This window comes from Sturnus vulgaris, chromosome 6 (assembly GCF_052056855.1).
Source record: "Sturnus vulgaris isolate bStuVul1 chromosome 6, bStuVul1.hap1, whole genome shotgun sequence".
In the NCBI taxonomy this organism is placed as follows: Eukaryota; Metazoa; Chordata; class Aves; order Passeriformes; family Sturnidae; genus Sturnus; species Sturnus vulgaris.
The window spans coordinates 47,106,828-47,120,575 of record NC_142248.1 but is presented as its reverse complement, the minus strand read 5'-3'; the positions used below and the strand labels follow the sequence as shown (position 1 = coordinate 47,120,575).

General features: G+C 45.2%; 1 protein-coding gene across 1 annotated transcript in view; it reads right to left on the bottom strand.

The window, feature by feature from the left end:
- Positions 1–13,748, bottom strand: part of MDGA2 (MAM domain containing glycosylphosphatidylinositol anchor 2) — a 191,026-nt gene that overhangs the window by 128,541 nt on the left and 48,737 nt on the right. The gene's annotated exons all lie outside the window — the stretch shown is intronic.

Here is a 13,748-nt window from a genome sequence, read left to right as displayed (position 1 = left end):
TGCCTTCACCCACTTTGGGAATGGGAAGTTTGGAGGATGGAGATGTTTGGAGCTGCTCCCTTCCCATCCTGAGCAGGACTGGGAAAGCAGGAGCCAGCAGCTCCCTGTTCCCAGCGGGATTTGTTCCTCACAACAGCAAAAAAGGCATCAAAATGTGTTTGTGTCATTAAATTCAAACACTGGAGTCTAAACAGAGAGGGGAAAATGCCTTAAACAGGGATTTTTTTTTTTTTTGCCACTTGAAATTCACTCCTCGGAGCAGGATCGTGGTTCAAAGTGACAAAGCTGTGGTGAAACGCAGGCAGTTCAAACCGAGACATTGTTTTCCTCTTAAAATAACAATTTCAGGTGTTGTTTCTGCTTTTCCCTCTCCTCATCTGCACTCATTTTACTCCCCTGGAAAACCCTTGGGATAAATTGGAAGCAGCTTCACAGAGCATTCCCAAAAAGCTGTCAGAGATGACAACGACTCAACTGAGCTCCACAGGAGGAAATGTTTCTTCTCTAATCTTTCAGCAATAAAAATCTCAACTCCATTATCTGTCAGTTAGGGGAGGGGTTTTGGGGCTGACACGAAGATTTGGGGCTGGGAAGTGTCATAAATAAAGGAGCCCAAATAAAAACCCCAAATGAACAAAAAGCAACAAAACCAACCAAGCCTTCCTTCAAAAACCCCAAATTGGTTTTCAGGAGATTCCTGTCCCTCATCATTTCACAGAATTGTGAAGGTTGGAAAAGTCCTCCAAGGTCAGGAAGTCCAACACGAGCTGCCAAGGCCACCCCTGCCCAATGTCCCCAAGTGCCACATCCACAGGGATTTCAATCCCTCCAGGCATGGGGACTCCACCCTGCACCTGTGCCAGGCCTGGACAACAAATTTAGGGAAGGAATTTTCCCAAATATCCAATGTGAACCTCATGGAATCCCTGAGGATGGAAAAGAGCTCCAGGATCAGAGTCCAAACCCAATTCCCACCCTGTGCCCATCCCAGAGCTCTGAGTGCCACCCCCAGGAATTGCTGGGACACCTCCAGGGATGGGGAATCCAAACCTCCCTGGGCACTTCCAATCCCTGCCCACCCTTTCCATGGGGAAATTCCTGCTGCTCTCCACCCTGAGCCTGCCCTGGCCCAGCCTGAGGCCGTTCCCTCTCCTCCTGTCCCTGTTCCCTGGGAGCAGATCCCAAATCCCCCCGGCTGTCCCCTCCTGTCAGGGAGTTGTGCAGAGCCACAAGGGCCCCCCTGAGCCTCCTTTTCTCCAGGCTGAGCCCCTTCCCAGCTCCCTCAGGAATTCTCCATCCCTTTCCCAGCTCTGTTCTCTTTTATGGACACTCTCCAGCCCCTCCATGTCTTTCTTGTCATCAATGACCCCAACTGACCCCAAGATTTGAGGTGAGGCCTCACCAGTGCCCAGCACAGTTCCCAAAGTTTCACCCATCCCTAATTTTTTTGCTCCATTAAGCCCACATCACATTCCCATCCTCCTCCAAGTCAGATTCCACAGGAGCCCAGACTGGTTTTTGGGAAGCCTCTTTTAGACCAGACTAAACCCAGTCCAGTGGAGTCCCACAAGGCCGGGTTTAAGGGGCTCTGTTCCCGCCACGTGCTCTGGAACATCACCGAGGTTATTGATTCCCTGCAGATCAATACCAGCCTGTTTGATCAAAACTCCTCCCATTCTCACAACTCCATAAAAAATTATCCTGAAAAGTTGTTCCTTCAGACAGTGCCAATAGCAGAGGAAGAAAATCTGGGGAAAAAAAATCCCTAAATATTGGGAGCTGGTGAATCCCAGTTTATGTTCACATCAGAGCTTGTTGGTATTTCCAGAACATCCCTGTGAGACTGGAAATGAACCTCACCCTCATTTCCAGGAAATTTTCTGAACTAAATCCCAAATCTCAGTGATCCAAACCCCAAATCTCAATGATTTAAATCCTAAATCTCCCAGTGATTCAAACCCTAAATCCCCATGTGATCTCAACCCTAAATCTCTCTGTGATCCAAACCCTAAATCTCCCAGTGATCCAAACCCTGAATCTCTCAGTGATTCAAATCCTAAATCTCCCAGAGATCCAAACCCTGTATCTCAAAGATCTAAACCCTAAATCTCAAAGATCCAAAACCTAAATCTCCCAGTGATCCAAACCCTAAATCTCAATTATTCAAACTCTAAACCTCCCAGAGATCTAAACCCCAAATCTCTCAGTGATCCAAACCCCAACTCTCAATGATTTAAATCTTAAATCTCCCAGTGATCTGTACCCTAAATCTCAAAGATTCAAACCCTAAATATCCCTGTGATCCAAACCCTAAATCTCCCTGTGATCTGAACCCTAAATCTCAATTATTCAAACTTTAAAGCTCCCAGAGATCCAAATCCTGTATCTCAAAGACCCAAACCTTATATCTCCCAATGATCCAAACCCTAAATCTCAATTATTCAAACTCTAAACCTCCCAGAGATCCAAACTCTGTATCTCAAAGATCCAAACCCCAAATCTCCCAGTGATCTGAACCCTAAATCTCAATTATTCAAATCCTAAATCTCAATTATTCAAACCCTAAATTTCCCAATGATCCAAACCCTAAACCTCCCAGAGATCCAAACCCTGTATCTCAAAGATCCAAACCCAAATCTCCCAGTGATCCCAATGGGCTGTGCCATATTTTCCTCCCAGAGGATCCCAATTCCTCCCAATGCCCTCGCTGATCCCAAAATAGGAGTGAGAGTCTGAGCTGCCCCCGGGTTCAGCTGTGGTGACAAAGGAAGGAGCTGACATCGGATTTTGCTGGAAAAGTGAGAGGAGAACTGGGATGGGGGAGGAGGGAAAAATGAGAAAAGGGTGGGAATTTCCACAGGAGGGATTTGACAGCACAGCTTGGAAGGAAAAGCTTCGACAGCAAAAGGCCAGGCAGGAGCAGCAGCTGCTGAGAACGAGACACAGATCCTGCAAAAATTCCCTGATTCCTTAAAAAATCAGATATTCCATATGAAATATTCCTTGGGAAATCAGGAATCAGAGTACCTGGCTGAACAAGGGTTATTTAGGATTTTTCCTAAAAAAAAAAAAAATCCCTTTTCCCTTTCCAATGGTGAGTATTAAAAAAAGTGATGACACAAAATTCCGGGATCTAAACGCATTCCAAAAAGGAGATTATTCCTTGGTGGGAATTTAATCCATCCATACCTTCTTATCCCAATCATTGGATTGCAATTTTTCCATCAGACAATTCCAAAATATCGCAGCACATCCTGCCAGCACACTCCAGGTGTTGGAGACAGGGCAAGGAATGTGTGGGATCAGTCAGGATGGAAATTCCAAAGATTTTGAATCAGTGTTTCCATGGATTTTGCTCTGTGAGCACCAATTTTCCTTTTTTTTTTTTTTTTCCCCAGAGGATCAATTGGCAAAGTCTCCTCCAGGCAGGAAAAAGCCACAAACAATGTTAAAAAACACTGGAAAAGGTTCAAATCTCTCCTTCCCTGAGCCTGGAACGGCTTAAAAAGATTCCAGCAATTCCTTTGTTCTGGGAAAAAGGAATTGGAAAGGTGTTGGCATCCCTCTGGCTGAGATTCCAGCTCATTTCCAATTCCAGGAGAAGAAAACCTCAGCAAACTCCAGTAATCCCAAATAGAATCATTCATGTCTTGTGGAGCACTCCTGGCACACCTTCCAACAACTCCCACGAGTGCCAAGGAAAGAATCTGGGAATGCTTCCCACATTTCAGGAGAATTGCAAGGAGGTGGAAAGGAAAAAAAAAAAAAAAAGCTTGGAAGAATTTGCAGCCAGGAAATAAAACCAGGATTAAGAGCCAAGATGAAGGGTTGGGAAAGGCAGGGTTAAGGGAATCACAATGGGGAGCAACAATGGGAAATTCCAAAGGGAAGGGAAGAAAGTTGAAAATCAGGGAATGCTTAAAACTGGAGAAAACAGAGAAAAGGGGAAGCCATGGACTCGTAATTCCCTGAGGGACAGAGGGACAGGACACAGGGAATGGCTCCCAGTGCCAGAGGGCAGGGATGGATGGGATGTTGGGAATTGGGAATTCCTGGCTGGGCTGGAATTCCCAGATTTGCTGTGGCTGTCCCTGGATCCCTGGCAGTGCCCAAGGCCAGGTTGGACATGGGGACAGTGGGAGGTGTCCCTGCCATGGCAGGGCTGGGATGGGATTTGAGGTTCTCCCAACCCAAACCATCCCAAGATTCCACAAGAACTCATGGCTCTTCCCAAAAAAAATCACAATTCCAACCCAAAACATTCCAAGATTCCAAAGCACATAATAAAGGCTTTTCCCAAGTGCACCACTCCAACACATCCATCCATGGAATGATGTTTTTGGGAACTCAACCCATCCATTCCATCATTCCACTGCATTTCAGGGCTCTTCCAAACTTCATCATTCCAACCCAAACCATCCCAAGATTCCACAGCACTCTAAGGCTCCTCCCAACACCATTTCAATCCAAACCATTCCAATTCCCTACATGGGAACAGCTCCTGGATTTTCCATCCTTGAAGAATTTTTTCTCTTTTCTTTCAATTCATCTTTCATTGGCTCTGGTGAAAATTCCCTGGATTTTTTTTTTTCCCCAGCACTCAAAGGCTCTTCCCAACACCACCATTCCAACCCAAACCATTCCAATTCCCTACATGGGAGCAACTCCTGGATTTTCCATCCTTGAAGATTTTTTTCTCTTTTCTTTCAACTCATCTTTCTTTGGCTCTGGTGAAAATTCCCTGGATTTTTTTTTCCCACAGCACTCAAAGGTTTTTCCCAACACCACCATTCCAACCCAAACCATTCCAATTCCACACATGGGAACAGCTCCTGGATTTTCCATTCTTGAAGGATTTTTTTCTCTTTTCTTTCAATTCATCTTTCTTTGGCTCTGGTGAAAATTCCCTGGATTTTTTTTTTTCCCCAGCACTCAAAGTCTCTTCCCAACACCACCATTCCAACCCAAACCACCCCAATTCCACACATGGAAATGGCTCCTGGATTTTCCATCCTTGAAGAATTTTTTCTCTTTTCTTTCAACTCATCTTTCTTTGGCTCTGGTGACAATTCCATGGATTTTTTTTTTCCCCAGCACTCAAAGGCTCTTCCCAACACCACCATTCCAACCCAAGCCATTCCAATTCCACACATGGGAACAGCTCCTGGATTTCCCAGACTTGCAGGATTATTTCTCTTTTATTTATAATTCCACTTTCTTTGGCTCTGGTGCCAATTCCCTGGATTTTGCCGGGCGCTTTCTCCTTAACGACGTATTTACCTAATTAGCATAATTCTCTGCAATTATGTAATTAGCGTTCATATGTGTAATCATTGGAACATGTAATTAGCCCTAATTACACCATTAAAGCCAGCGAGTCAGAAATATCTTTATCATTTTGATTGACAGACATATGGGGGGGGGGGGGGGGAAAAAAATCCCACTCGTTATTTTTATCTCCTCGGATCACGAAATCCGCAGGAGGATCCAGGATTCGGCCCGAAAAAAAAAAATTAAAAATTTTATATTTTTGATCAAAATGATCTCGAGGTTATTCCATCGGAAAAGATGGAGAGAAACGAATCGGAAAAAAAGGAAAATTCGGGAAAGCAAAGCAAGGATTTTCTGGAAAAAGGAATTGAGGATTAACAAAAATAAGGAGGAAAATTCAGGGAAGAAGGACCCCAGCAAAGCAAGATTTTTTTTTTTCTAGAAAAAGAAATTACCATGAAATATTTAATTTTAAATTCTAATATTCACTGGATTTGAGGATAGGGAAAAAAAATGCAGAAAACACAACGGAGCAGCAGAGAGATTTTTCTGTAAAAAATTAGGAATTATCTGGAAATATTTAATTTTTTATGTCTAATAGTCTAGTATGAAAATTGAGGAAAAACTCCTCTAGCTCAGCAAGATTTAGTATTCTAATACGAAAATTAAGGAAAAAGTCCCCATATATAGCAAGAATTTTCTGTTAAAAGAAATCAGGAATTATCAAAAATAAGGAGGAAAATTCAGGGAAGAGGCATCAAATGCAGCAAGATTTTTCTGACAAAAAAAAAATTAGGAATTATCTGGAAATATTTAATTTTTAATTCTAATATTCACTGGAATTTAGGAAGAAAAATAATACAGAAAAAAAAAAAAAGAGAAAAAAAAACCCACAGAAATTGTTCTGTGGAGATGCTGTTGCATCCTAAAAAAATTATTTTAAAACTCTTTGGATTTTTATCCCCTCTGAGAAAAGCAGATTTATCTGAAAAGTCAATATTTAGTTTTATTTTATTTTAACATCTCTGCTGGGGGACTGTAGGACAGCACAAGGACAAAACATCTGGCATGAAATAATTTAATTGGCACAGGAAAAAATTCGGATTTTTAAAAATTATTTTAAAGTATTTTTTAAGTAAAAGCAAAGTATCCCTTTCCTTTTAAATATTACTTTTAAATATTGGCCTCAATTAAATATCTGAATTTATTTCAAGTTCAGGCTTCTTGGTTTTCTTTAGAAGTTGATTTTTAAAAGCAAAAAATAAATAAATAAATTAAAAATCAAGTGGCTGAGCTGCCCAAAAATTTGGGAGGGCAATATTTAGGAATAAATCTTAGTTGGGAATATAAATATTCCCAGATAAAGATTTTTCCAGCCTGATAAACTCCATTGGAGCATCCAAAGGTTCAGGTGAACGGCAGCAAAATCCACCTGGAGCTTCCCAAAGAATTCCCAGGTGCCAGAGGAGGGAGGAGAGCTCAATCCATGAGGAAATGTCAGCAAAAGGAGATAAAAAATCCCAGAAGGATCTGGAGGGGTCGTTATCCCATCCCATCCCAGCAGGAAAATCCCAAATTGTTCCAGTTCTCCCCATTGGACACCTCAGCTGGGCGAGGTTTTGGGAGCAGAATTTGGAATTTCTTCCCTTAAAATTGAAAAGCAACAAAATCCAGAATTTTAGGAGTTCATGGGATCACGGAATCCTGGAATGATCTGGGCTGGGAGGGATTTTAAGGATTATCCCACAACATTCCTGCCATGGCAGGGACACCTCCCACTGTCCCAATGTCCAACCTGGCCTTGGGCACTGCCAGGGATCCAGGGGCAGCCACAGCAAATCTGGGAATTCCATCCCAAACAGGAATTCCCAATTCCCAACATCCCATCCATCCCTGCCCTCTGGCACTGGGAGCCATTCCCTGGGTCCTGTCCCTCCATCCCTTGTCCCCAGTCCCTCTCCAGCTCTCCTGGAGCCCCTTTAGGTGCCCTCAGCTCTCCCTGGATCCTTCTCCTCTCCAGGGGAACATTCCCAGCTCTCCCAGCCTGGATCCAGAGCTGCTCCAGCCCTTGGAGAAACTCCATGAATTCCTCTGGATCCTTCCAGCAGCTTCACATCCTCCTGATGCTGGACCAGAGCTCTGCAGGTGGAATCTCATGGATAAATCCCTTCCATAGCAATGGGAACAATTCCCAGTTATCCTCCAGGAAAAAAAAACCTCCCAGGTTTTTTCATTCCAAAAGCAGCAGCACTTCTCCATCAGCCCCAGCTGATCTGCATCAGCTCCTGGTTTCCCTGGTTACCAAATTATCCACGTCCTCATCAAATCCATTCCTTTCCAGGCAGACCTCCCAACTCCAGCCTTTATTCCAGAGCCACCCCCATCCCTGGAGCAGGAGACCAGAACATTCCATGCCCATGGAAAAAACAGCTCCTGGTTGTCCCAGCTCTGCTGCTCGGGCCTTCCCTGAATAAAATAAAAACTGACAGCACCAAGGGAAAACAAAACACTGCAGAGCTTCGGGAGGGGAGGAAGCAGAGGGAAAATATTCACGGGACAAGTGTTCATATTTCAGGAAAACTGAAATTTTTTCCCACTTTCCTTAAAGTAATAGGAGAGTTCTGCCCTGTGAGCGCTGGAAATTTTCTGTATGGGATTTCTGGCAGATTTAAGATGCCCAAATGTCAAAATGAAACTGCTCTGGTGCCACTCCTCAGCCTGGATGTCATTCCCAGCTCCATGAGATTCCCTGCAGGCTCATCCCAAAGATTGCTGAGGCTGTAACAAGTCCAGGCTCGATATTCCCAGCTGAGGGAGTGGGATTGAAACCCAAACTTCCCTTCCCTGATGCTTTTTTTTTCTAGATTTAATCTCTTTGGATTAAACCTCTTTTTATCTGGATTTGACTCTTTCCCTCAGCACTTTCAAGCCATTTTTAGGAAGTTGAAAACACATTCCTTATGGAGAACACAGCAGCCACCTGGAACCAGAAAAACCGGCAGGAACTGCTCCAATTATTCAGGATAAAAGCACAGAGGCGTTGAATTCCATTTATCATCTGGCAAACCATTGGAATCATGGAATGGTTTGGGATGGAAAGGAGCTCGGGATGTGCTCAGAGTCACCCGTGGCTCATTCCCAAAGATCCTGGTGAAGCTCCAGGAGTGTCTCCCTGTGGATGCTGAGATTGCTGTCCTGGATTTGAGGGCAGGCTGGGAGCCCTGCAGAGCTCTGCAGAGGTGTGAATTCAGGTGCTGCACTCGGGGGGGGGGAAAAAAACATCCAATAAACTCCTTGGAGCAGCACAAACGTCATGTAAAGCTTAATCACAGCTTGCTTTTCATGCCAGAGCAGGATGGAAACATTTTTATTTTTTTCCTTGCTGAACGGGAGCTTTATCGAGTCAAACATTTAGAAAAGGTTGTTTGTTTTTTTTGGTTTTTTTTTTTTTCCCAGCATAAAATCCAGGCTAATTTAGTCATGAGTCAGGCTGGGTTTTGTCAGGTGCTCAGTGAACATTTGTAAAGTCTTCCCGTGAACTGAGGAGTGTCAGATGGAATCAGCATCAATTTTCCTAACAAGGCTCCAATTACTGCTCCAAGGAGCTGCAGAGCGGGGTGGGAAAACATCTGCTCCCGTGTGAGGGACCCCAATCCCTTCCCTCAGCTTCATCAGCATCTGATAAGAACCCTGATCAATTAAAATCAAAAAAAACGTGGCACCAGCTTTGCCTCAAAGGAGCCTTTCATGTCTCACTTGCAGAGGATCAAAGAGAAAGGAATGTGGGGGTTTTGTTGTGGGGTTTTTTTTGGGGGGGGATGCTGATTTTTCTGTTTTAGTGGATGGAGCACCAGGGAATGGGGAATTTTTCTGTTTTAGTGGATGGAGCACCAGGGAATGGGAATTTTTCTGTTTTAGTGGATGGAGCACCAGGGAATGGGAATTTTTCTGTTTTAGTGGATGGAGCACCAGGGAATGGGAATTTTTCTGTTTTAGTGGATGGAGTGCCAGGGAATGGGAATTTTTCTGTTTTAGTGGATGGAGCACCAGGGAATGGGAATTTTTCTGTTTTAGTGGATGGAGCACCAGGGAATGGGAATTTTTCTGTTTTAGTGGATGGAGTGCCAGGGAATGGGAATTTTTCTGTTTTAGTGGATGGAGTGCCAGGGAATGGGGATTTTTTTCCTTTCCAGGCATTAATAAGGAGAAGGCAGGATCCTGTTCTGCAGTGTCAGAGGAGGCTCCACTAATCACAGGAAGTAATTAGGAGGATGCATTGGAAATAATTAAGGGTTTTTTTATAAGGTGCCACAATTCCCTGGATCTGCTCGTGGGGAGAGCTCGGTGCTTTCCAAGGAATTGATGAGTGACAGGATAATGGGAATGGCTTTAAACTGACATGGAATTTGTTTAACTGGGATATTGGGAATTCCTGGCTGGGCTGGAATTCCCAGATTTGCTGTGGCTGCCCCTGGATCCCTGGAATGTCCAAGGCCAGGTTGGACATTGGGACAGTGGGAGGTGTCCCTGCCCATGGCAGGGGTGGCTCTGGATGGGTTTTAAGTTCCATCCCATCCAAACTATTCCATGATTCCACGAATTCCATATTTATACAAATAAATAAATAAATACATTTATTTATTTATTTATCTATATAAATACAAGCTTCAAGGCCCCTTCCAACCCAATCCATTCCCTGCTCTGTGTCACTTGGGTCACCCCCTTTGGCCACCCCAATTCCCAGGATGTGTTTTTCCAGGCCCACACCCCCCCATTGGAGCAGCATTTCCCTGGCTCTGCTCTGGATTCACAATCCCAGGAATCCTCTGGGATCTCCAGGCAGCTCCAAGGGGAGCAGCTCCTGTTGGCTCTGTGGCATCAGCACAGCACCCAACTCCTGCAAATGAGGGAAAAAAAAAAACAAAAACACAACCAAAAAGAGGCAGGGAGAAATTCCAGGGCTCCTAAAATCAGATCCCCCCCTGCTCTGCTTCCTGGGAAAGCCACGGATCCTCCACGTTCTTGACACCCCAGCAGCACCCAGAGCACTCCTGGATTTCTCTGGGAGAGAAAGGGATGTGCTCTGATGGCACAGCCCGGGAACAAGGTGGCAGGAGGATGTGAGGAGGAGGTGACATCTCGTTAAGATGTGTTGCAACCTCCAAATAGAGAAAAAAAAAATAAAAAAAATCCCGGAGTGTGCAGCTTCCAGATGGTTGGAATGACGTGTGGCCCTGGCAGCTGCTGCTTCCCGAGCCTTGGGAATGCTGGGGGACAGGAGAGGGGAGGCAGCACCTGGAAAGGGGGAGGGACAAGATGGGAGGGCCAGAGGTCACCCTGCAGCACGGGGAGGGGCTGGGGGTGCTGTCCCCTGGCAGCTCTGCACATTGGGCTGCTTGGGATGTGCCATTCCCACTGGGATGTGCCATTCCCACTGGGATGTGCCATTCCCACTGGGATGTCACCCCAGGTGGGACAGCACTTGGAGGGGAAGCAGCCAGAGGAAAGCAAAGCCTGAGGAGGGGGAGGTTGGGGTGACAAACAAGGATTTATAAACTCCTGGAATTGCTGAGATTGGAAAAGCCATCCAAGATGGAGTCCAACCATTCCCAGCTTCCACTGATCCATGTCCCCAGGGCCACCATTGATCCATGTCCCAACTGCCACATCCATGTCCCCAAGGCCACCACTGATCCATGTCCCAACTGCCACATCCACGTCCCCAAGGCCACCACTGATCCATGTCCCCAAGGCCACATCCATGTCCCCAAGGCCACCACTGATCCATGTCCCCAAGGCCACATCCACATCCCCAAGGCCACCATTGATCCATGTCCCAAAATGCCACATCCATGTCCCCAAGGCCACCATTGATCCATGTCTCCAGGTGCCACATCCATGTCTCCAAGGCCACCACTGATTCATGTCCCCAAGGCCACATCCATGTCCTCAAGGCCACCATTGACCCATGTCCCCAAGGCCACCACTGATCCATGTCCCCAAGGCCACCACTGATCCATGTCTCCAAAGCCACATCCATGTCCCCAAGGCCACCACTGATCCATGTCCCAAAGTGACACATCCATGTCCCCAAGGCCACCATTGATCCATGTCCCCAGGTGCCACATCCATGTCCCCAAGGCCACCATTGATCCATGTCTCCAGGTGCCACATCCATGTCCCCAAGGCCACCATTGATCCATGTCCCCAAGGCCACATCCATGTCCTCAAGGCCACATCCATGTCCCCAAGGCCACCACTGATCCATGTCCCAAAGTGACACATCCATGTCCCCAAGGCCACCATTGATCCACATCCCAAAGTGCCACATCCATGTCCCCAACTGCCACATCCATGTCCCCAAGGGCCAGCACTGATCCATGTCCCCAAGTGCCACATCCACGTGGATTTTAAATCCCTTCAGGGATGGGGACTCCCTTTCCATTCAGTTTTTCCTTGTCTCCCATGCAAACTTCCCCTGGCACAAATTGAAGCCGTTTCCCTTTGTTACTCAGGGAATAAAACACCCTCCTGTCAGGAATTTCCAATTCACCCTGCAGTGGAAAACCAGGAAGACAAAATTCCAGCCAATCCCTGCTCATCAGATGCTCCTTCCTCTGCTCCTCATCATCCAAATGTCCTTCCTCACTTTGGAAAATCACAGTTTTTATTTGCAATGACTGGAACCGCCAGCCACAGGTGAGAATTCCCAAAGAAAATCAGGAGAAAACACATTCCACAAAGCTGGGCAGGAAATTGTCACCAGTGGGGATTAAAATGTCACTCGACCCAGGAAATCCCTCATTTGTGTCCAGGGATGTGGCCTTTGGATATCCTGGCACATCCCTTTGGAGCTGGAGAGCAGGGACAGCCCAGCCCCTGGAGCCTGGATAAAATCTGGGAAAAGGTTCCCAACGTGATCCTGCTCCAAACTTTGCAGGATTTTATCCAAAAAAATCAAACCAACCTCTGACAGCCACAATTTATGGAAAAGGAAAGGGCTGCACTCACCTCACCTGAGTGGGGATAAAGTGTTTTCAAAATTCCAGCCAGGAAAATAATTTCTATGGCAATTAATGGTGCATTCCAAAGCTGGGTGTGAGAAGGTGGGAAATCAGGAATAACCAATAATAATCACATGGAACATCTCAAAATCACTCCATGGATAACCAGCAGATATTCAGGGATGTGTTGGAGTGCTCAGAGTCTTATATTTAATTATATTTAATTGGGAGTGAGGTGAATTTTTGGGATCAACAGAGCAATTATTTACAATTCTCCTTCTTTCTAATAATTCCCACATCCTTATATTATTCCTCCCAAAAAATCTCACTGATGCTGAGAAGACTCCATGAAAATTTAGAGGAGAAATTCCAGAAAATTTCCAGCAATTGGAAAGTGCAGCCACCACCCTGAACACAGGAATTTCCCTGCCTGCAAATAATCCCAGGGAAAAATTTGGGGCACGTGGTGGGAAAGGCAGCAAAGAGAGCTGAAAAAAATGGGAAGATTTGATAAATCTGAAGATTTTTATTCAAAGGGAGCCCCCCCAGAGGGGAGACACTGCAAGGATGACTTGGAGCAGATCAGAGACATCCCCGAGTCATCAGATCCCAAAGAACCACATCCATTGATCCCAAAATTAAAAGAACAAATGTTGGAAAGACAAAAAAGGGATAAATGTGTGCTTTGGTATAGCAGGAAAGAGGAGTGATAGGAGAGAAGGGGAAAAAAAATGGAATTTTTTTCTCATTAATTCATTTCTCCTCCCAGACCCATCACGGGCAGCCTCAAATCCTACAGATTAAAAATCCTTGGGAATGTTCAAGGCTTGGAGTGGGAAATATCCCTCCCCATGGCAAGAGTTTGATTTTTAATCTCCTTTTAAACCCAAACCATTCCACAATTCTGGGATTTTACAAATTCCCAAACCAAGGTTGTTTAATTATTTCAGCCTTTAAACTAAAAGGAGTTTTCACACCAAGAATAACTGGAAAAAAATTTGAGAAACGTGGAAGTGTGAAAGCATTCTAGGAATGCACAATTCCATATTTTATAACCTCATTGCCCAGCATCTGATGGAAAACAATTTCCATGCAATTTGCAACCCAGATCTGAGAGCATCCTGTGGAAAAATCAGGGAAAAATTGGAATACTGGAAACACCAGCCCTAAACCAGCACAGAATAAACTTCTGCTAATTTAGCTTTAAATCTTCTCCTTAAATTGGGAACAATCATGGAATAAACAGCAGAGAAACCACAAACCCCTCCTTCCTGGAGGAGCTCACATTGAAATATTCCAGAGAATTCCCTGCTCACAGTTCCTGCCAATTCCAACAGCTAAGGGTTTAATTCATCACCTTGGAAAGAAAATCCCTGGTGATTATCCTAATTAAAAATAACTGATTAACGAGGTGTCCTGGCCCAAGGGGGTCACGCCAGTCAGGTGCAGCACGAGTTGCCAACAGTAAAAATA